Source organism: Mobula hypostoma, chromosome 6 (assembly GCF_963921235.1).
Source record: "Mobula hypostoma chromosome 6, sMobHyp1.1, whole genome shotgun sequence".
Classification (NCBI taxonomy): domain Eukaryota; kingdom Metazoa; phylum Chordata; class Chondrichthyes; order Myliobatiformes; family Myliobatidae; genus Mobula; species Mobula hypostoma.
Window position 1 is genome coordinate 53,621,827 of NC_086102.1, and position 24,294 is coordinate 53,646,120.

At 40.3% G+C, this 24,294-nt stretch overlaps 1 protein-coding gene across 5 annotated transcripts in view; it reads left to right on the plus strand.

Moving 5' to 3' along the window:
• The first annotated feature begins 986 nt into the window (after window positions 1-986).
• Window positions 987-24,294, plus strand: part of LOC134348049 (OX-2 membrane glycoprotein-like) — a 52,795-nt gene continuing 29,487 nt past the window's right edge. For 4 of the 5 annotated variants that reach the window (XR_010018336.1, XM_063050838.1, XM_063050839.1 and 1 more), the window contains exon 1: window positions 987-1,304. The gene's annotated coding sequence lies outside the window, so the exon portion shown is untranslated. Of the gene's footprint in view, window positions 1,305-21,838; window positions 21,907-24,294 lie in introns of all 5 variants that reach the window. The other variant, XR_010018337.1, reaches the window with a different exon arrangement.

Below are 24,294 nucleotides of genomic sequence, written 5' to 3' on the forward strand. Positions count from 1 at the left end.
GAGATGCTGGCAGTGTTGGTTGCGTTGCAATGGGTGCAGAAAGCCAGACAAGCCAAAGCATTGATATGTTCAGATTCATCCTCAGTTCTAGCAAGTTTAAGGTCTTTTCACACAAACAGTCGGCAAGATGTACTTTATGAAGTCCTTCAGTTAGTTACAAGAATTGCAAATCAGGGAGGTCAGGTAAAATTTCTATGGGTTCCAGCACATGTAGGGGTGAAGGGGAATGAGAGGGTGGATGAGTTGGCAAAGAGGGCGTTAAAGAAAGAAAATGTGGAAATGCACATTCGTATCAGTAAAGCAGAGGTTAAGTGTGTAATCTGGGAAAAAGTCAACCGAATGTGGCAAGAAAGATGGGACAGGGAGGGGAAAGGGAGGCATTTATATCAAATACAAAAGAGTGTTGCAGTTACTAGGGTAGGCAGTGGAAACAGAAGAGAGGAAACTGTGTGGACTAGGTTAAGGCTGGGACACTGTGTATTAAACAAAACATTGAAAATGATAGGGAAACACCAGACAGGATTGTGTGAGGAATGTCAGGAAGAGGAGTCAGTAGAACATGTAGTTTTGTGTTGCAGGAAGTATGGGATACAGAGAGAGATGATGAGAATTAAACTAAGGGAGTTGGGGGTGCAGGAATTCACATTAAAAGGGTTGCTGGGCATGGGTGAGAGTGCACGTCCGGGTATTTTTAGCGTTTTTAAGGGGTACAGGGTTTTTTTATATAGGATATGACGGATAAACAGGAATAGGGAACTAGGATGGTCAAAGATGGGAGGGTAAAGTGTGTGTGTGTGTGTGTGTGTGTGTGTGTGTGTGTGTGTGTGTGTGTGTGTGTGTGTGTGTGTGAGAGAGAGAGAGAGAGAGAGAGAGAGATTGGGTGAAGGGATTTAGAATATATGTCTAAATGCACATTCCGGAGCAGAAGGTGGCGGTAATGCACCATTAAGCTGGATGCCAACCGCCGTAAAACAAGATACAGACAAACAGACAGACAGAACTCCTCGAGCTTGCAAATGACGGCGGGCTGAAAAGTATGTTTGACATAACATCTCTGCCGGCATTCTGGATCAAAGTCAAGGCTAAATATCCTGAGATAGCCATGTAAGCACTGAAAACGTTGCTTCCATTTCCAACATCATATCGCTGCGAAGCGGAGTTCTCTGCAAAGAATGCAACGAAAACTAAATTGCGGAATAGACTGGATATAAGGAACCCCTTCGAGTATCGCTGTCTCCCATCACCCCTCGATGGCACCGACTTGTTGCAGGAAAACAAGCCCAGCCACTGATTCAGCGATATTGGTAAGTTGCAATGATTTTATATGTTCATACGGGGGAAAAATGTGCTGTGTGTTTAATATTAAATTCGTTAGATAAACCCATTTAGAAACGAAATTGAGTGCTTAGCCACTTATCAGCGATATTCCGGTCGTGATTAACACACCCACCCCCACCGAACAGAATGGGGAAAAAACCGGTAGGTAGACGCGCACTGGTGCCCGCGCAAGGCTTCATGGTCATTGTAGTCTTTCGCTGGGTAAAGACGACGTATTTGACGGCTACTCTTGGCTGTTGGCAACACTACCCCCCCCCCCACCCCCGGTCAGCCGGTCTGCAAGAATATTGTCGATAGTAAACCGGTCCGCAGTACGAAAAAGATTGGGGACCGCTGTTATAAACCATTTGTCCGACCATTTAGTTCTTTACTAAAAATAGCACTGCAGTTGAGGATGCCATCGTCTACCTGCTGAACCGTGTCTACGCCCACCTGGACAAGCCAGCGAGCACTGTGAGGGTCATGTTATTTGACTTCTCCAGTGCGTTCAACACCATCCGCCCTGCTCTGCTGGGGGAGAAGCTGACAGCAACGCAGGTGGATGCTTCCCTGGTGTCATGGATTCTTGATTACCTGACTGGCAGACCACAGTACGTGTGCTTGTCTCCCTTTCTCTTCACCATTTACACCTGGGACTTCAACTACTGCACAGAGGCTTTTCATCTTCAGAAGTTTTCTGATGACTCTGCCATAGTTGGATGCATCAGCAAGGGAGATGAGGTTGAGTACAGGGCTACGGTAGGAAACTTTGCCACATGGTGTGAGCAGAATTATCTGCAGCTTAATGTGAAAAAGACTAAGGAGCTGGTGGTAGACCTGAGGAGCGCTAAGGTACCGGTGACCCCTGTTTCCATCCGGGGGTCAATGTGGACATGGTGGAGGATTACAAATACCTGGGGATACGAATTGACAATAAACTGGACTGGTCAAAGAACACTGAGGCTGCCTACAAGAAGGGTCAGAGCTGTCTGTATTTCCTGAGGAGACTGAGGTCCTTTAACATCTGCCGGACGATGCTGAGGATGTTCTACGAGTCTGTGGTGGCCAGTGCTATCATGTTTGCTGTTGTGTGCTGGGGCAGCAGGCTGAGGGTAGCAGACACCAACAGAATCAATAAACTCATTCGTAAGGCCAGTGATGTTGTGGGGATGGAACTGGACTCTCTCACGGTGGTGTCTGAAAAGAGGATACTGTCCAAGTTGCATGCCATCTTGGACAATGTCTCCCATCCACTACATAATGTATTGGTTGGGCACAGGAGTACATTCAGCCAGAGACTCATTCCACCGAGATGCAATACAGAGCGTCATAGGAAGTCATTCCTACCTGTGGCCATCAAACTTTACAACTCCTCCCTTGGAGGGTCAGACACCCTGAGCCAATAGGCTGGTCCTGGACTTATTTCCTGGCATAATTTACATATTACTATTTAACTATGTATGGTTATATTACTATTTATTATTTATGGTGCAACTGTAACGAAAACCAATTTCCCCCGGCATCAATAAAGAATGACTATGACTATGGATGTTGCCTGGGATGGGGAGCTTCAGTCATCATGAGAGTTTGGAGATGCTGGGTCTGTTTTCCCAGGAGCAGAGGAGGACAAGAGGAGGATGAGAATTGACAAAGCTATATAAAATTTGAAGGGTATTAGATAGGGTAGGCTGCAGAAGTTTTTTCCCTTTATCATAGGTGAATTACACAAAGGGACATAGATTAAGCGAAAGGAGATTTAGGAGGGATCTGAAAGGTGGTGGGGTGGGCTGTCTCATCCAGAGAGCAGCAAGCACTTGAAATGCACTTCTGGAGAAGGTAATGGAAACAGAGATACCAATAATCCTGAAGTATCTACACAGTCATATCAGCTCAGAAGGCTGCAGACTAAGTATTAGAATGGGATGGAATGAACTGGAACATAAAAAGATAGGCACTCACTGTTCGGTCTGAATGGCCTGCTTACTTGCTGTATGACTGCATAATACATTGGATTCTGTGGAAACGATAAAGTATAGCTATAATCCAGCTATAAAAGAGCATCGTTACAGTGCAACAGTCAATTTGTAGATTGTGATCTTCATCAGAGAGCTAATGAACGAATAACATCATAATCTATTTTGTCACGTTAAGGCAGCAGTGTTGACAAAGATACAAGTAAGACTCTCTGATCATATTTAAGTAGCACCGTGGGATAATTTGAAAGTGCAAATATATCTGCCCAAATTGTAGTCGCTTTTAAAGTGAAGGCATTTGTCAACTGTCCTCTTTGATCAGCATGTTCTCCCTCTCCCAGAGCTTGCAGGATTAAGAGTTTCATTTTTAATTAGTGTAATGAAGATAAGTTAATTCACAATTTATTTTGACTTCTGTATTGCAATTTTTCACAAGCTAAAACTTAAATTTTAATTCTCTCTAACTTGACTTTTAGGGTGTATGTTTTATAGGTCCACAGAGCATGGAAACAGGCTGTTCAGCCCAACCAAGTTGTCTATCCAAGCTAGTTCTATTTTCCTGCAACCTGCTAAACTTCTTCTGTCCACTTATCCATCTAAATGTCTTTGAAACATGGTCATTGTAAAAAGAAACACTGCAGGTGTTGGAAATCCCAAGCAACACACATAAAATGCTGGAGGAACTCAGCAGGTCAGGCAGCATCCATGGAGATGAATGAAGTAGATGACGCTTCAGGCTGAGACCCTTCTTCAACCAAAAACGGTGACTGCTTAGTAGAGGCTGGTAATTGTACTTGCCTCTACTATTTCCTCTTGCAGCTAGTTCCATATACTCACCAGTCTCTCTGTGAAAAAGTTGCCTATCGTGTTCCTTAAAATTTTGCCCTCTCACCCTAACTCCGTGCCCTTTAGTTTTATACTCCCCTTCCCTGCAAAAAAAATGACTGTGACTATCCACGTTATTTATGGCCCCCATGATTTTATGTACCACTGTAAGGTCACGTCTCAGCCTCCTGTGCTCCAGGGAATGACGTCCCAGCTTATTCAGTCTCTCCTTGTAGCGCAAGTCTTCCAGACCCAGAAATAGCCTTGTGAATCTTCTTTGCACTTTTCCTAACTGTATAATATCATTCCTATAGCTGGTCTCCCTTCCCTTTATTCGTGACATTTTCTGTTCCGTTTTGTGCGGGGTTTTTGGGGATGGGTGACCAGGATACCATTCTTTTTTGTGAAGGAGGAGTTGGGTTTGGTAGTTCTTGCTGAACAACTTATGTTCTTTCTTTGTTTTGTGGCTGTCTGGAGAAGACGAATTTCAGAGTTGTGCAGTATACAGATACATGCTTTGATAATATATAAACCTTTGAACCTTTAAAGTGTTGTATACAAAGGGCTCAAAGGATACCTACCACTCATCCCAGAACCATCAAGAAGGAAGTACAGAAGTGCCAGGTCAAGGTTTGCCAGGCTCGATAACAACTTTTACCCTGCCCCCAAGGCTGTGAGACCAATGAATACCCTGGTTCCACTGAGGATTCGTTACTGGGACAGCGAGCTGTTTGCTGTACTGTTTACATTTTGTCTGTGCTGTGTTGTGCACTTCACATGTACGTTGAATTATATTTTATAAACTTATTTGTGATAATGTTTTGTTTATTTTGTTTTATGTGATGTGTGTGATATATGTATTGTGTGTGCAACATGGTCTGGAAGAGCATTATTTCATTTGGTTTTATATATGTATGTTCAGATGAGAATAAAGTTGAACTGACCAGAACTGCGCACAGTACTCCAAATGTGGTTTCACCAATTACTTGTACATCTCAACTGTTGCACTTAATGCCCTGACCAATGAAGGCAAGCAAGTCAAATGCCTTCTTCACCTCCCTGTCTCCTCTGTCACCACTTTTGGGAAACTGTAGTGGGAGTGAAGCTCCAAGATTGATCAGGGTCTGTGAAGGAACAGCGATGTATTTCCAAGTTGGGGTGTTTTTCAAGTAGGACCCTCTCACCAGGGCTCGTATACAAACTCAGCTTGTTAGCTAACTCTGCTTACAGCCACGTGACTCAGCAGTGAGACCACCTCTCATAAGCAGTGTATGTCTAGGGTCGGTATGATTTGGGGTTCAACCAAGCAGGAAAGTCGTGATGTTCCAATTAAAGGAACCTCGACTTGAGTGAATGCTGTGTAAATCCTGCCCATGCACAGTCATCGGTAGCCCAGAAATCACAGATCATACACCAGCATAAAATTATAGGGGAAGTATATTTACCAAATTGTCAACTCTAACAAACAGTTGCAGAAAGAAGAAAAGAAAAATAAAAGGGTGCATTAGAGTTAAACAAATCCAATGTGCACATGACCATTGGAGCTGATACTGGAGTAGTAGGGGATGTATCTTTACTCAAATGCTGGACCCACAGTCTGCGGGAAAGCACCCACCACATTCCGAACTCCCCTCAGAGACCATCTCCAATGAACTGGCTCTCTATCAAGAGTATTGGCCCTTCCACCTTGGAGCCATTCATCTGCATAAAGCAGTCCTTGCAATGGGGACTCTCCTTCCAATGGCATTCTGTGGCATCTTCTCTTGTGCCCTGCTCCACAGCTCCATCCAAAAGACCACAAACCATATCACTGTCCATCACAAATCTCTCTCTCCACCCAGCTCCCTCTGGAACCTTCTCCTCATCCCGCCATCCTGATTGGCTGACACTACATTCCTAAATTGAACAAAATGTCTCCTCATCTTCAGCCGAAAACAAATCATTCTACCAGATAACTACTAAAATACAGTACCGCACAGCATAGCAATGGAAATCTTAACCAGAGCATCATGCCTGTTGTGGTAGATGTTGTGGGTTTGGGAGATGGTGTTGAAGTAGCGCCAGTGAATAAATGTAGTGCACTTTGTAGAGAGTACTCACTGCAGCTGCTGGTGTGGAAATGAATGCTTCGGGACCTGTCAGATGAAAATACAGAAAGTGACACTAAAAAGAACTTACAAAAGATTTGGAGCAGATGGGAAGGAAACTGATAGGGAAATTTGCATTAATTTCTCTCCAGAAAGCTAAAATAGAAAAGTAATTGTAAAATTCAGTATCAAAATCACCAGTTCTGCACAAAGGACAGCATGGAATTTGTTCCCCTGAATACACAGAAACTATTCAATGCCAAATGTTAAAAAACTCACCATTATCTAATCTAACACATAAAATCTCCAATTTTATATGTGAACTACTTTTTGTCTGTGAACTATTTTCTAGTCTATGGACTAAAATCAGTGTAAGAACATATAGTTTGTTTCAGGAACCTCCCCTATTAAATGCCCCCATTTGTCTGAATGAAAGAAAAATGCCATCTTAGATATCTTGGGAAGTAGTTACCTTTAAAACAATCAAGGTGCCAGCACTCTCTCAAAAACATAACATTGACTTGTGTAGTGAAGCAGGTACATTTAGACAACAGATATTGATACCTGTCCTGTGTGAGAGCAAGCTGCAATATTCCTCCATGAAACAGTACTCAGTCAAATTTGATATGGCTGGAGGACATTGCTGTGATTGACAGAAAACTCTCTTCTGACTCTCATTCAAGCCAAGAAATATGGATTATAGGAATGGCAAATCTGAGAGCAGTTTCTATTTTGTTGCTGTGATTGAAATAGGCAAATGCAGGTGTTGTCGATAACAACAATATCAGCGAGACCTGCTGGAAGGATGTGTTGACTTATAACCACTCTTCACATTATCATTGTGAAGCTTGAAATAAATGAGGTATCAGAAAATGATTTAATTATTTGTACTAAGAATATTTTTAACAAGCTCTCATGTTTAATTGCACTTCACAGTGACAGCATCTGATTTTGTGCAAATGATTATATTTCCTTATTTTGGACCTAGAAAATAATATTAATTGGTGAGCATGGTGTTTTAAGAACAGAGTGTTCATTAAATGACCACAAAGTCAGGCAGGACACCTCTTTATATTAAAGCATGCCTGATGCGTGCAATATATAATCAATCTTCCAGTGAGACACTTAAGCTAACCTAGCACGAGGGCTTAGCTTTAATACTGAAATAGATTTGTAACTAATTGGATTTTGCATATGTTGGTGGAATTGTATTTTCACGCATTTTCCCCCCTAAACAGTAAGCAAGCAGCTTGGAACACAATGATTTGGAGTATCAATTAGATAAGGAAGGTCAGGATCATTATGTACAATCTCAAGCATTTCATACAGTTGCTAATGAAACCATTCTTTATGCACTTGATGGTGCTGAACATCATTCTATTCCATTCACACAGCTGGGGACCTGTCTAAGGCTGATCATTGAATACATTTTGCTTGAATCTCATTGGATAAGAATTGGCCTTTGTTTGTAACTGTAACTTTCAATTTTGTTCCCAAACTCCTCATTGGTGATGGGAAACTTGCTTCCTCTGTCGTGCTTAAGTGGGCTTTGATACACTAGGCAACAGTAAGGCTGTGTGAATTCTAAACTATCTGAACCAACTAACTTTAAATCACTTAACTAGAGAAGTATGTCTGCATTTACTGTCAGTAAGATATTTTGGTACGGTTTAGTATAACTCAGCAGAGTTGTAAATTGATTGCTCTCATTATGAAAGTAGTAACAGCACAGAAAGAGACCACTCATTTCACTGTTTCTGTGCCAGTCAGAAACTGTGACATTTCCTCCTTATAAAATTAATGAGAAGTTTTAAAGTTATTCATTCTCTCTGTTATGTGTTTTCCATGCTTATTATTAGGCCCCCTCATATGAACAAAACAATACCAAGTTCTTAAAAGCTTGTGAACTTGCCCCAGGTAAATTTATTCTCCACAAAACACACAATTGCAGGAGGAATAGTAGACGACTTATATCGAAGGTGGTCTATAAATTTTGAAACTGCCAGTAGCTTGTGGATTTCTCTATGTATTGAGTGCCCAAATTCTGTGACCTTCAATAAATGAAGACAGCCAGGTTTTAATACTCAGCTGAATGTGATTTTGACTTCTTACCACAGAAAAATCTGACCTGCATGAAGTGTCAGCTGGAAAAATCATAAACACTTTTGATTTATATTTCTTTCACAGTCATACCATTCTTTCCAACTGTCTATGTTTTTAAGGCAGAGGTAGATAGATTCTTGATAAGAAAGGTCACTGAAGATAGGTAGAAATGAGGAGCTGAGTTTATGGTCAGACTTGCCATCACCTGATTGAACAGCAGAACAGGTTTGAGAGACTGCATGGTCTATTTCTGCTTCTTACATGTTTGTAATACAAGGTAAAGCTTTATCTATGTAAGTTCTTCATCTAACATCATCAGAATTCCCTTTTATAGTCTTTTCCAGGTTTGGCTAAATGCTTCAGAGATATTTGCCTGCATTATTTCTTGTATTGATGCTAATGATGCTCTCACAACTTGATGGGCATATGGGTTTCTTCTCAATTCATCATTGGATTTATCCATAACAGTTTTATATTCTTGACATACTTACCTTAGTGATTTACATGTCTATCCCACAATTAGAAACATATCATCTACTAAAGCTGTCATGCTAAACTAATCTATCTTCTCATCCAACAGCCTCTTTTCCACAAATATGATCTCTTTCCTGATCAGTTCTGATAAGTTTTTTTTTGCACATTCTGGTTTTTATTGAACATGAAGAACAAAATCATACATAATAAAATATGGCTTAACCAAATTCAATTCAATTCAATCCATTGGATCTTGGTAAAACTTTGTTGTATTATAGAAATTAATTCTTTTGCTTTGTTTACTTCTTAAAAAAACTAATTTGATTGACTGTCTTTCTCTAGAGCTCTTAGAAAACATAGTTTTCCAGTTCTACTTTGTTTTGTGTTTTCTCCATAAAACTCAACTTTTTCCATTTCCCAATTCCCAAGGCATGGCTATATTTCATTAGGAGTTGAGAAAGTTTGATATGTTACCAATGGCTCATACCAACTTCTACAGTAGTACAATGGAGAGCATTATGACTGGTTGAATCACCATCTAATATAAAGGCTCCAATATGCAGGATTGAAAGAGACTGCAGAAGGTTGTAGTCTCAGCCATCTCCATCGCAGACGTCTTTATCATCAAGGATGTCTTCAAATGGTAATGCCTCAAGAAGGCAAACTCCATCATTAGGTCCCCTCACCACCCGACATGCCCTCCTCTCAATACTATCTTCGGGGAAGAAGTACAGGAGCCTGAAGACACACACTCAATGTTTTAGGAACAGCTTTGTCCCACTTGCCAATGAGTTTCTGAATGGTCTATGATTCTATGAACTCTACCTTTTGTACTATTTATTTATTTATTGTAACTTATAGTAATTTTTATATCTTGCAATGCCCAGTTGACACAAAACAGCAAATTTCATGACATATGTCGGTGATAATAAACCTAATTCTGGTTTCTCCTTTATTGTCTATGGTATAATGCATCCAGCCAAGATATTCTCCACGGTGCATCCATAGATGTTTTTCAAAGTTTTTGGTGTCATGCTGAATCTACACAAACTTCTAAGGAAGTAGAGGTGCTGCCTTGTTGACGATACTTGCATGCTGGTCCCAGGACAGATTCTCAGATTTGGTAATGCCAAAGAATTTAAAGCTATAGGCTTTCTCCACCTCCGCTCTGCTGATGAGGATTGGCTCATGGACCTCTGGTCTCCTCCTCTTGCAGTTGATAACCAACCGTTTGGTTTTGCTGATATTGACTGAGGTTGTTGTTATGGCACCACTCTACCAGATTTTCAATCTCTCTCTTATAATTTGTCGCCATCTTTGATTCGCCAATAACTTAGCCGCACAGTCATAGGTATAAATTGAGTAGAGCAGGGGACTAAGCAAGCAGCCTTGTTGTGCACCTGCGCTGATGGTGAGTAGAAAAAGAGATGTTGTTGCCAATCTATATTAACTGGATCTGCCAGTGAGGAAATCGAGGATCCAATTGCACAGGGAGGTACTGAGGCCTAGGTCTGGGAGCTTACTGATGAGTTTCGAGGGGATGATAATAATGCATGCTGACCTGTAGTCAATGAAGAGCATCCTGACATATCCATCTTTGTTGTCCAAGTATTCCAGAGCTAGGTGAAGAGCCAATGAAATTACATTTGTCGTTGACCAGTGTGACTTAGGAAATTGGAGTGGATCCAAGTCACTCCTCAGGCTGGAATTAATATGCTTCATGACCAACCTTTCAAAACCACTTCATCATTGTAGATGTAAATGCTAGTGGATTAGAGTTCTTATTAGCTCTGGCTACTAAAGCAGGTGGGTACCTCAGACTGCTACAGTGAGAGGATGAGGATGTCCATAAACATCCTTGCCAGTTGATTAGCACAGGTCTTCAGTACCTGGCCAGGCACTTTCCATGGATTCACCATCCTGAAGGATCCTCCACACTGGCCTCAGAGACTGAAATCTCAGGGTTGTTGGGAGCTGTGGGGGTTTGTGCAGGTCCCTCCCTGTTCTGTCAGTCGAAGTGAGTGTAAAAGGCATTGAGCTCATCTGGGAGTGAAATATTTTTGCCATTTATGTCACTTGGTTTTGCTCTGTAGAAGGTGATGGCATTCAAGCCCTACAACTGTGATCTGGACACTGAATTGGAATTGCCATTTGCATGTGAGATGATGTTCTGAAGGTCGTACATGTATCTCTTTTACTTTCCTGTATCACTAGTTCTAACTGGCCTTGGTTGAGACCTAAACAGATTGTGAATACCTTGGTTCATCTGGTTGGGAAAAATTCTGAATGATTTTTTGAGGACACAATCATCCATGTGTGTCTTTATAATGTCCATATCAACTTTGCCATATTTACTCAGGCCCACTAATGAGTCTTTGAACATGGCTGGTAACTTGAAGCAGTCCTTTAGCTGCTCCTCTGCCTTCTGTGATCGTTGATTTGTTGTCAATACCTCTGGTGCCTCGCTGTTAAGTTGCTGCCAATATGGAAGTTGGAGGGGGGGGATAGCCAGATGGTCAGATTTCCTAAAATGTCAAAATGCTGTTCCTGGATTTCAGGTCGGGACTCAATACTATTGTCCCACAAACCTTGGTGAAGAAACTCCTACTCCTCAGTCTAAATACACCACTGTGCAACTGGGTTTTGGAGCAACAGACCCCAGACTGTATTCACAACAGCTCCTATCATTCTCAACACAGGTGCCCTCCAGGGCTGTGTGCTATACACACTACTTATGCATGACTGCACAGTCAAACAGCCCAGTAATCACATTTGTCAAGTCCGCTGATGACACGACAGTGGTAGGGCTTAACTCCAACAATGATGAGATGGCCTACAAAGAGGCGGTGGAAGAGTCTGAGGCCTGGCGCCAGGCAAATAATATCTTCCTCAATGGCAACAATACAAAGGAGATGGTTATCAATGTCAGGAAAACCTGCACTACTGATATCCATCTTCATATCAGCGGCATAACAGTGGGAACACCTGCGAAAGAACATCTCACACAACCTCTCATGTCCCAGAACACATCTCACACATTCAAGAAAGCTTACCAATGCCTCTACTTTCTGAAGAGGTTGAAGAGAGTTGGTCTACACACACCAATACTTACAACCTTCTATAGATGCACGGTGGAGAGCACCCTAACCTGCTGCATCACTGTGTGCTATGGAAACTGCACTGTGGTGGACAAGAAACCTCGACAACAGGTAGTTAAAACTGTTCAATGCATCACCAGCACTAGCTTAACTGTCATTAAGAACAGATATACAGAAAGGTGCTGGAAAAAGGCCAGCAATATAATGAAGGATCCCACCCACCCTGCACATGGACTGTTTGAACCACTCCCATCAGGGAAGAGGCGCGACTGCATTCATATCAGGACCACCAGGCTCAGAAACAGTTCCTTCCCCCGAGCCATCACACTGATCAACGCCTCCACACATAAACCCACCCCACCACCACTATGTTCACATCACTTAGCGTCTCTTTATGTACATACAATCAGTCTCTGTGTAGAACAGTTACTTGTACATTGTGTTTTATTGGATTTCTTTTATATTTATATTTCATGAAGGTTTCTTTAGTATTTATCTGGTTCTTTATGCCTAATGTGTTTTTTTTCCGCTACATTGGATCTGGAGTATCAATCATTTTGTTCTCCTTTACAGTCATTTACAGAAGAATGACAATAAACAATCTTGAATCTTGAAGGATGGAATGGTAGGCTTGCTTGATGATAGTATAGCAGTGGTCAAATATATTGACTGTCTGGTGCTGCAGCTGATGGTAGTTGGGCAGTGATTTCTTCAAACTAGCCTGATTGGAGTATCCGGCAAGGTTGATAAAGAAATCAAGGTAGGACTTTTCTCAGAAAAAGTAGACCAAAAATATCAATAAAGAATGGTAAGGATGATTATATGAGTAGATTGGTGCAAAAGGTAAAAACCTCAAAAGCTTCATCAAATAACAAGGAAAGACTAGTAAGGGCAAATATCATAGTGTGAGGGGATCCTGGAGTACCCCTATTAACTGTTTGGAGAGAGACATTTATCATTGATGGTTTGTTTGGAAAGGAGAGAGAGACACAGAGTTAGTTACCACCGATATGTTGCTTTTGAAGAGAGAGAGAGATGAAGATTAACAGTTGGACTGTCACTTTAAGGCATTGGAAGTAACTTTAGATTTTTACTGAGTTGGGAGTTGGAGACAGCACCGAGCAGCTCGAAGGTTGCTATGGTGACCGAAGGCGGTGGACATTCGATGTTATGATTTTCAGCAGGTTGTTGATGTTACTTCCAAGGACTTGTTGCCTGCTTGTACTCCTTTACAGACAAAGGAGGGAGGGACTCTTTGAATGACAGGTGATGCTCAGCACAGAGAAATAAATAGGAGGTCAGATGATACAGACCTCAGGACACATGATCTGGACACTGAATGAGCATTGTTGTGCCCACAGAAAAAGTGAGTTTTGGAGGATCAATCAGGCAGATTGATCCAAATTGCTATTCCAGTTTGAAGGAGAAGGGGTTGACTGGTGGGGAGTTGTCTATGTGTCCACCCTCGCCTGGGTGATAGCTCCACCACAGAAGACCGGTCCCCCTGGTTAAAGTCACAGTCGGTGACTCGTAAAGGATTTCAGAGGACGACGAGAAGATCGACAGTATCAGCTCACCTGAACACTCAACTCACTCTCTCTCTCTCTCTCTCTCTCTCCATCCATCACTACTCAACTAAATACCACAAACTGAACTGAACTGAACTTTACTCAACATTGTAAGACTGTATCTTTTTACCCCTACACTTAAAGAAGCTTGGTTTTTTCATACATATATATTCCACACTTACTTTTATATATAATCATTGTTAACCTGTTTGATTTATTTACAGTTATATTACTGTATTGCATAGTTACTAATAAATATTATTAGTTTATAGCAATATGAGACTCCAAAGTGTTTTCCATCTCTGCTGGTTCTTAACCCCCGTCACCGGGTACGTGACAATAGAAAGAGATGCAAATATTTATAGGAATTAAACAAATACTTTATATCTCTCTCACAGAAGACGACATGAACAACCTGTCAGAGAGCCAAAGTTCTAGTGAGAATGAGAGATTAAAAGAAATAAGTACAACACAAGGTGATGAAACTAGAAGTTATTATTTTCTTCCAAACTTCTATATATCTTGGAATTGTTCCTGTCGATGAGAGGCCAGCAAATATTGAGAAAAGTAAAAATAGGAAAAACTGTGAGCTGCTGACCTGTTGGCCTAATGTCAGTGGAAGGAAAGTTTTAAGAATGTAATAACAGAATAGAAATGAGTAGAATCAACATGAATTTATGATAGGAACAATAATATTTTGACTAATCTACTGGAGTTTTTTTGAGGCTCTGAATAGAAGAATGGATAGGGAGAACCAGTGATTCTGATTATTTCGATTTTTGAAATGTTTTCAGTAAGAGCTCTCCAGAAGGGTAGTAAGCAAAGTCAGAGCACCAGAACAATACAGATGGGGAATAACATATGGACAGAAGGCAAAGAATGGGAATAAATGGACTGTGACTGGTGGGATACTCCAAATATTGGTACTTGCAGTCCAGCTATTCATGTAATATATCAGTGATTTGATAGAGGAAACTAAATATTATACTTCTGAATTTGTTAATGACAGAAGGCAGTGGGAATATGAGCAGGGAGGTGGATGTAAAGAGTCATATGAACAAGCAAGTGAATGGGTAAGAACATGGCAGATAATGTGGAAAACGTGAAGTTATGTTACTTTGGTGTAAAAATAAGAGTAGAGTATTTTTAATGGTGAGCAAATGGATAACATTGGTACTCAAAGGAGCATGGATGTATAAAAGTCACTGAAATATATAGAGATCATAAAGCAATTTGGAAAGCAAAAGCTATGTTGGTCTTTATTTCAAGAGGAATATGGATATTGTGGTAAGGAACCATTGGGTTTATTATATTGGGCCTTGGTGAGACAGCATCTGGAGTACTGTGTACAGTCTTGGTTTGCTTACATAAAAAAGTATCTGTAGCAAATCTCTATTAGACTGGTTCCAAGAATGGAAGGTTTCCGAATGTAAGGAGAATGTTTCTCTTGGCTGTGGAGCCAGAACCGATTATAATAACTTATCAACAGAGCATTTTTCACACAAACAACACAGTTCAAAGTGCTGTACAATGGGCTAAAATGCAAACATGAAAATATGTTAGTTAAAAGCAAGGATAAATAAATAGGTTTTGAGCTGGCATTTATAAGTTTTAACTGAATATGCATCCTTTATAGTTTCAGGTATTGAGCTCCATAGTTTGGGAGTGCAGTTCAAAAAAGATGACCTACCAATTTACTTTTGAGGGCGATTGTTTAAATCTAAGAGACTAGCAGAAGAAGACCTGGGAGCTCAAACAGGATTGTAAAATGAAAACGATTCTGTTCTGTGATGTACTCTGATTCCAGACCATTTAGAGCTTTAAAAACAAATAAGAGGACTTTAAGATAAAGATTAGAGATAAAGGTGGGAAGATGTGCCTGGAGGCTGTGGAAGTGAGCGAGGTCCTCAATGAATTCTTCTCTATGGTATTCACCAATGAGAGGGAACTTGATGATGGTGAGGACAATATGAGTGAGGTTGATGTTCTGGAGCACGTTGATGTTAAGGGAGAGGAGGTGTTGGAGTTGTTAAAATACATTAGGACAGATAAGTCCCCGGGGCCTGACGGAATATTCCCCAGGCTGCTCCACGAGGCGAGAGAAGAGATTGCTGAGCCTCTGGCTAGGATCTTTATGTCCTCGTTGTCCACGGGAATGGTACCGGAGGATTGGAGGGAGGCGAATGTTGTTCCCTTGTTCAAAAAGGGTAGTAGGGATAGTCTGGGTAATTATAGACCAGTGAGCCTTACATCTGTGGTGGGAAAGCCGTTGGAAAATATTCTTAGAGATAGGATCTATAGGCATTTAGAGAATCATGGTCTGATCAGGGACAGTCAGCATGGCTTTGTGAAGGGCAGATCGTGTCTAACAAGCCTGTTAGAGTTCTTTGAGGAGGTGACCAGGCATATAGATGAGGGTAGTGCAGTGGATGTGATCTGTATGGATTTTAGTAAGGCATTTGACAAGGTTCCACACGGTAGGCTTATTCAGAAAGTTAGAAGACATGGGATCCAGGGAAGTTTGGCCAGGTGGATTCAGAATTGGCTTGCCTGCAGCAGGCAGAGGGTGGTGGTGGAGGGAGTACATTCAGATTGGAGGATTGTGTCCCACAAGGATCTGTTCTGGGATCTCTACTTTTCGTGATTTTTATTAACGACCTGGATGAGGGGGTAGAAGGGTAGGTTGGCAAGTTTGCAGATGACACAAAGGTTGGTGGTGTTGTAGATAGTGTAGAGGAATGTCAAAGATTGCAGAGAGACACTGATAGGTTGCGGAAGTGGGCTGAGAAGTGGCAGATGGAGTTCAACCCGGAGAAGTGTGAGGTGGTACACTTTGGAAGGACAAACTCCAAGTCAGAGTACAAAGTAAATGGCAGGATACTTGATAGTGTGGAGGAGCAGAGGGATCTCAGGGTACATGTCCACAGATCCCTGAAAGTTGCCTCACAGGTGGATAGGGTAGTTAAGAAAGCTTATGGGGTGTTAGTTTTCATAAGTCGAGGGATAGAGTTTAAGAGTCGCGATGTAATGATGCAGGTCTATAAAACCCTGGTTAGGCCACACTTGGAGTATTGTGTCCAGTTCTGGTCACCTCACTATAGGAAGGATGTGGAAGCATTGGAAAGGGTACAGAGGAGATTTACCAGGATGCTGCCTGGTTTAGAAAGTATGCATTATGATCAGAGATTAAGGGAGCTAGGGCTTTACTCTTTGGAGAGAAGGAGGATGAGAGGAGACATGATAGAGGTGTATAAGATATTAAGAGGAATAGATAGAGTGGATAGCCATTACATCTTCCCCAGGGCACCACTGCTCAATACAAGAGGACATGGCTTTAAGGTAAGGGGTGGGAAGTTCAAGGGGGATATTAGAGGAGGGTTTTTTACTCAGAGAGTGGTTGGTGCGTGGAATGCACTGCCTGAGTCAGTGGTGGAGGCAGATACACTAGTGAAGTTTAAGAGACTACTAGACAGGTATATGGAGGAATCTAAGGTGGGGGCTTATATGGGAGGCAGAGTTTGAGGGTCGGCACAACATTGTGGGCCGAAGGGCCTGTGCTGTACTATTCTATGTTCTATCTAAGATCAATTCTGAAAGATACAGGATACCAATGTAGAGTAGATGGGACAGGGGTGATATGCTCCCTCGTTCTGGTATTCATTAATAGTCTAGCAGTAGCATTCTGAACTTTTAGTGTAGAACATTGCTGCGAGATTGGTTTGGAAGGCCATTAAAAAGTGCACTGCAATAATCTAGTCTATTCATTATAAAGCCGTGTGTTGGTTTTTGAGCATCATTATGGACCCTCCCTTTCTTGTGTTGAAATGCTGCTCTGGTCACTTTCTTTATGTGGGATTTAAAATTCAAATCTAAGTCAAAGATAACACTGAAACTAGCTACTTCTGCTTTAGCAAGAGGAGACAAGTTGCCAGGTTTATCAAGATGTTTATCTCTTTTGGCAGCTACCACAATCTCAGAGTTAGTGAGATGCCGGATAGGACTGAACTGAGGAAAAGATTTTTTCATGCAGAGACTGGAGATTTCTCCACCTCGAATGAGTGTGAATTCAGAACAGAGGTTGATAGGTTTCTGCAAACTGAGGGAATGAGAGATATGGAGGTAATACATACTGAGCTAAAAGATCAGCATGAAATGATGCAGCAGGGTCAGATGGCACATTCATGCTTCTTATTTTTAATAGTCCTGTTGCAATTATTTCTTTTTTTTACATTTCCATCTATTTGTCAACATTCATTTTCCCCATTTGTCTTCCATAGTTTCATTCTAATCTGCTCAGAATTATCTTCCCTCTGTCTGTTCCTTCCGTAGTTGTTTTACGTGTGTCATTTTCAATTTTTATTATGGTGCATGTCATGGATATTGACACTTTTGCTAGGGAAATGCATCTTGGACAAATGGTAATAAATGGGTATAGAAGCGATCACTTACTACTGAATGCAACTCAGTACATTAAGTTAATGATGCCTAAAGGCACAAGTATCAAAGGTGGGATCCATACAGTCCTGGTGACCAAATGCACTTGTCCCTCTATGAATTACAGTTTATGATTGAAATGGAAGACATAGCAGTATAAATAATGAGAAAAAGAACAAATTTATCTGGAGGAAAATTATCAATAAATATCATAGACTGAGGTTATGGCTCATAAGTCACTGTCAAATAATTGCAGGGCTGTATTTGTTTATGGGTCAGTGGTATTCTAACTTCAGGCAATGAAAATATTGTATTAATCACAGCTGTATGACATGCATTTCTGTGCAATGAGCTTCACAAAATTGGCATTGAACTATCTGGTTTACCATGGAAATACACAGGATGTCATGAAGCTGTTTTATTTGAATAGTAGACAGGAATATGTGTAGAATAAGTCGACAGTGCCACGTGTGTTGGCACGTGGCCAAGTGGTTAAGGTGTCGGTCTAGAGATCTGAAGGTCGCAAGTTCGAGCCTTGGCTGAGGCAGCATGTGTGTCCTTGAGCAAGGCACTTAACAACACATTGCTCTGCGACGACACCGGTGCCAAGCTGTGTGGGTCCTAATGCCCTTCTCTTGGACAACATCGGTGGCATGGAGAGGGGAGACTTGCAGCATGGGAAACTGCTGGTCTTCCATACAACCTTGCCCAGGCCTGCGCCGTGGAAACCTTCCAAGGCGCAAATCCATGGTCTCATGGGACTAACGGATGCCTATAAGACAGGAATAAAATCACAAGTTGTATTTATTTTTAACAACTTTATTTTTTTCTTCAATTCTTATCACTCATTAATTGTTTCACACAGGGAGTCACAATCTTCAAGCTGTAATGTTTGGAAATGTTATTTTATTTATGTCTTCTTTCTCTTTTTAATTTCATTCTCTGACCCTGAATGATATGCATTCACTCATTCTAATTTACACTTTCTCCTCAGTCTTAGAGGCATTAATGTTATAATTCTCTCTGAAAATAAAAGATGCACACATGTTTGCCAGTTCACCCAGGTTGAAGAGAACCAATTTTCCTTGCTGTGGCATTACCATCTTAAACCTTCAACAGCCTGTTGTATAAAAAAGTGCTAGAACCTGACTGCACAAGAGCACATTTAAATACCTGCAGATGCTGTTAAATGGATTCCTACAAGACATTATAACCAATTAAGACAGTTTGATTGAGAAAGATTTTAAGAAGTGTCTCAAAGCACAAACGAATAAGATGGAGAAACTTGGACAGAAAAAAATTTAGTTGAAAACAGAGCCACCAATTGTGGAATCAGGGACTAGAGAGATAAAAGAATGTTTGGAGCTAGAGGATGCTATAAATAAATAGACCAAGGCTATGCAGGAGCGCGGAAACAAAGGCAAAGACTTTAACACTGACGCATGGGACTTTGTTGGTGAGCAAGCTTAATGGATGAATGGACATTAGTGTAAATGTTGGTAACACAGAAGAGAGTTAAAGGTAGAGGGAAAAACAAAAGCTTCCAATGTTGAAAGCAATCTATTCAGCCATCAGACACATATCACTGGATTCCTCTGCATCAGCTGCATTTTCATTTGTATTTCTGAAAACAGGTTGGAAAGCAAATAGGTAAAGAAATCCTTGAGTTTGATGAGGATAGTTTGGCATGGATGCCTGCACAGCAAAGTTTGGAATGCTTCGCAATGAAAGAAAACACCTAGGTCTTACGCATTTATATTTATTATTATTATGGTTTTTTTATTGTTATTTTTTGCACTCTTTATTATGTTTTGTTTGTGCAGAGTAACAATTATTTTGTTCACCTTTACACTTGCGTTCTGGAAATGACATTAAACAATCTTGGATCTTGGAATAGTCCGCAGGATATCATATCATAGAACATAGAAATTTACAGCACGTTACAGGCGCTTCGGCCCACAATGTTGTGCCTAGAATTTCTCTACCGCATAGCCCTCTATTTCTCTAAGCTGCATGTACCTATCTAAGAGGCTCTTAAAGGACCCTGTTGTATCTGCTTCCTCCACTGCCGCCAGCAATGCATTCCACGCACCCACCACTCTCTTACCCCTACATCCCCTGGGTATCTATTTCCAAGCACCTTAAAACTATGCCCCCTCGTGTTAACCATTTCAGCCCTGGGAAAAAGCCTCTAGTTATCCACACAAACAATGCCCCTCATCATCTTATACACCTCTATCAGGTCACCTCTCATCCTCCATCTCTCCAAGGAGAAAAGGCCAAGTACACTCAACCTATTCTCCTAAGGTACACCCTCTAATCTAGGCAACATCTTTGCAATATCCTGAAAATTGATATCCTGAGAGTGACTTGTGAAGAGCTAAAATGATAGAGCGGATAGGCAGTATTCATTGATGCACTTCTCAAATTTTCATTGTAACATTTTCATTATTAACTCTATGTTGAGTTTAATTTTGTAGGGGTTCATTATGCTGTAAGTTAAAATTTCAATTGCTACTGCATCTCGATGATTGTACTTTTTAATATTGTGCCTGGGCATAATAAAGATTAAGATCAAATCCACATAATTGCTAAGTATAAAAATTAGGAGACAATTGCACAAAGAAGTATAGACATTTAAACCTCTTCAAAGGAAAAAAAGTAACTGAGTAACTGCCTGTGGAGACAACAGAATTAATCTTGAAAGTTATAATAGACAGAAGCATTTTTATTAATAATGAATATTGCAGAGGATTTTATTTTAACTGGTGTGAACTCAAACGCACCTGTTTGTTCTCTTCCTTTTATCCTTGAGGGGTAGGGTTTAAAATCAACAAGAGGTGAGGTGAGTCTCCTCTCACTGATGACTAGCAATGATTTAATGTGAGTTGAGCTTTATTCATCTAAGCCCCTTTTCCCACTGGACATGGGTTCAAAATAAACAGTGCCACAGGTGACTTATATTAGCATTGTTGGAGGTGAAGATATTATGAGAATTAGAGATATGGGGAGGAAAATTTGAAGTAGAAAAGTATTCCATTAAATCACTGACATTGCGTGCATATCAAAATGATACATTTTAATATATACTGAACTTATTATTGAGCAATAACATTCTTAAATATAAAATGTTATATTGTTTAATATTATAATAAATGGAATCTGAAACAATCTTACTTTTAATGTTAAGACAAAAACATCAGAAATTAAAATGGACAATATTGGAAAGACAACGTGTCCATGTGTTTGAAAGGGAAAGGAAAGCTTAAATAGTGTTTTGTGTTGGGAGTGTTTTGTATTATATCAAAACTAAGTTCCAAACTTTTTAACTCATTTGCTCAGCTTTCAAATACAGGTATACCTATTCTATATTTTCAACACTTTATTTTGTTTTTTCTTTAATATTTGTTCCTTACCCCAGTACTAAAAAAATGTTGCTGAGGTTGTTTTTGTAAAATCCTCATAAATTTTCACATTGTTTAGTGCACGTGTACCAAAAAACTTTGGTTAAAGGCTTTGGTGTAAATACATTAGGGTCTAATCAATACAAAGCCCTTCTATGGACATGCAAAATACAAGATTTTAGATAGCCAATCATGCCTAGTAATCCCAGCATTGGACAGTATTAAGAAGTACAAATGGATCAGATGAAAAATCCATGCACAGAACAATATAATAAGAGCCACAAGTGTTTCAGCAGAATAATCAATCCCATTAGACAAAATTTACACTCATTCTGAAATAGTATCTATTCTACCTATGCCATTGCAATTGTTGAATCATGCAATGCCCAAGTTCTAGATTTCTAATTTAAAAACAATTAAATGGGTTAAATTGTTTTTAATTGTTTGTACAGTATTTCAATTAACACTGGGGAATAATTCCCAAGCCTTGTTTGCAGAAGACCACTTAACAAACAAGCATGATTAAAGACTGAAGATTAGCTTTATTTGTCACAGGTACATTGAAACAAACAGTGAAACGAATCAATGGCTAACACAATCCGAATATGTGTGGGGGGCAGCTTGTAAGTATTGCCTTTCTTCTTGCGCCAACATAGCATGCCCACAGCTTAATGACCGTAAACCTTGTGTGTTGGATTGTGGGAGGAAACCAGAGCACATGGAGGAACCCCATGGAGTTATGGGGAGAACACACAAACTCCTTATAGACAGTGGTGGGAATTGAACCCCAACTCCGGATTGCTGGCACTGTAAAGCATTATGCTAACTGTTCTGCTACCGAGCCACCAACACAGGATTAGTTTTATGATTGAAGATAGACAATATCTCTTTGAGTTCTACCCCATCATCCCTGGACGCTAAAGTTCAGATGCACCCAGAAGGCTTAGTTCTTTGTGAGGTAACGACTCAATGCCCACAGGTGAGATAAAATCTATTTACTTTGGGTTGGTTTCCATTTGACATGGATTCAAGGACAATAATTGCCATAAGTGGCCTGAGGAGAGAAGTTCAGCGTTGACTTGTAGTTATGTAGCTTGGAATATTTCTTTCCAGTGCAAATATCTTGATACTAGTGGAACTCAACAGACCCGACAGTATCTGCTGAGGTAAATGCATTCTGTTTCCACCACATATGCTGCCTGACCCTCTCAGTTTTTCCAGTATCTTGTTTATTGTTCCAGTTTTCAGGATGTGAAGACTCTTGTTATAATGATACATAATCCAATATATATTGTCGACTCATTCAAGTGCAACTAATGGAATACATGAAAACAGAATAAATAATCTTGAATCCAATTTTATCATAACTGTTCATTCTAAATAAAATGTTGAATCCAAATAAACAACTTTTTATAAGGTTCCCTAAAGCTAAAAGTCTTGAAGACAAATACTCATTAACTGGAGATAATCAATGCAGATTTTTCCAAACTCACTCATTTGTCTTAATCAGAAGTAATGAAGTAGTTTTCTATTGCACTATGATGGATCCAGATGTATCAGTGGAAGCTGTCAAATCATTTCCTATTACATATGATTGTGGTTTTTGGCTTGCGTGGCATCTCCAGATCTACATCTGTTCCTAATGAAGTAGCTGTACAAAGAGCATTTGAGAATAGTTTAATTACCATTAATTGAGACTGCTGAGTGCATTCATTCATGCTTGTAATCTCTCATCATGGACATCTGTGTCCAAGCTGTACTCTGCAGTGAAGTAAATCTGCAAATTAACTCAGGTATGTACAAGTGGTTTCAGCTGCAAGTTATCACAGATCCAAAAGTCCAAGCTTAATCAAGCTGTCTTTTAATTTTAAAAAATGCTTTACTGAAAGCCAATGCTGAATGGAGATCCAACACTTGGAAAACTCATGCATCTTTAGACTAATTTTGGGGAGATGATGTGATTCTGATCAATGAATAATTTTGGGTGATGTCCATTATATTTAGAGTCCAATGGGCACTGTTTCACTTAAAGTCGTGTCTATTGTCACTCGTTTGAAAGGACTTTTTTGGATAATTTCCCATGGACACAATGGATCTCGTTCACTTGCAATATTTATCCAAACCAATAAAGCACAAAACTTGCTTTAAATGACTTCTTGCCTTTATTGACTTGGTTCTGGTCATAGAGGCATAGAATCACATAGCACAGAAACAGGGCCTTTAGCCCAACTGTTCCAGCTGACCAAAATTCCCATTCAAGCCAGCTTTCAATTGCCATTGGTTGAGTCTCTATTTTAGAATTATACAATTTGTAAATGGAAATTTCTTCAAACACAAGAATAAGAGCCTGCTAACCAGGTTCTAAAAGTGGAAGCCAAGGTGTATAGGTGGAAACTCCTGCTGACAAAAATAAGCTCTTCTACTCCTGCTATGTAGGGAAACACCATGATTAAATGCAATGAGCAGTAATCATGCCCACTATGTTGTAATATGTGCCAATCTTTAGATGTACATATGTAGTGCTTAAATAAAATACTCTGCAATAGTACATATGAGTACAGTCACGATCAAGGAGCAATACAATACAGAAGGAGGCGTACTGAGTCTATACCAACCATTAACCCAATTACACTCGTTCCAATTTTATTCTTCTTGTTTCCCAATAGCTTCCCCTGATTCTCCCCAGTGTAGATTAACCCATTAACACAATAATTGGGTTAATGGTTAATCTGTACACTAGGGGCAATTTATAGTAGCCAATTAATTTTCCAATCTATACATCTATGGGATATGTGGGAAAACCTCAGCACCCAGAGGAAACCCACAAGTTCACAGGGAAAACATACAAACAAACATATGACGACCAGAAGTTATGATTGAATGTGGGTCACTGAAGCTATGAGGAGCAGTTCTACAAATTGCAACACTCCTGTCTTTCCTGTCAATGATGAACAGTTCTACAAATTGTATGACTCCTCTCTGTTTTTCCTGTCTGCTACCATTAAGGTAAA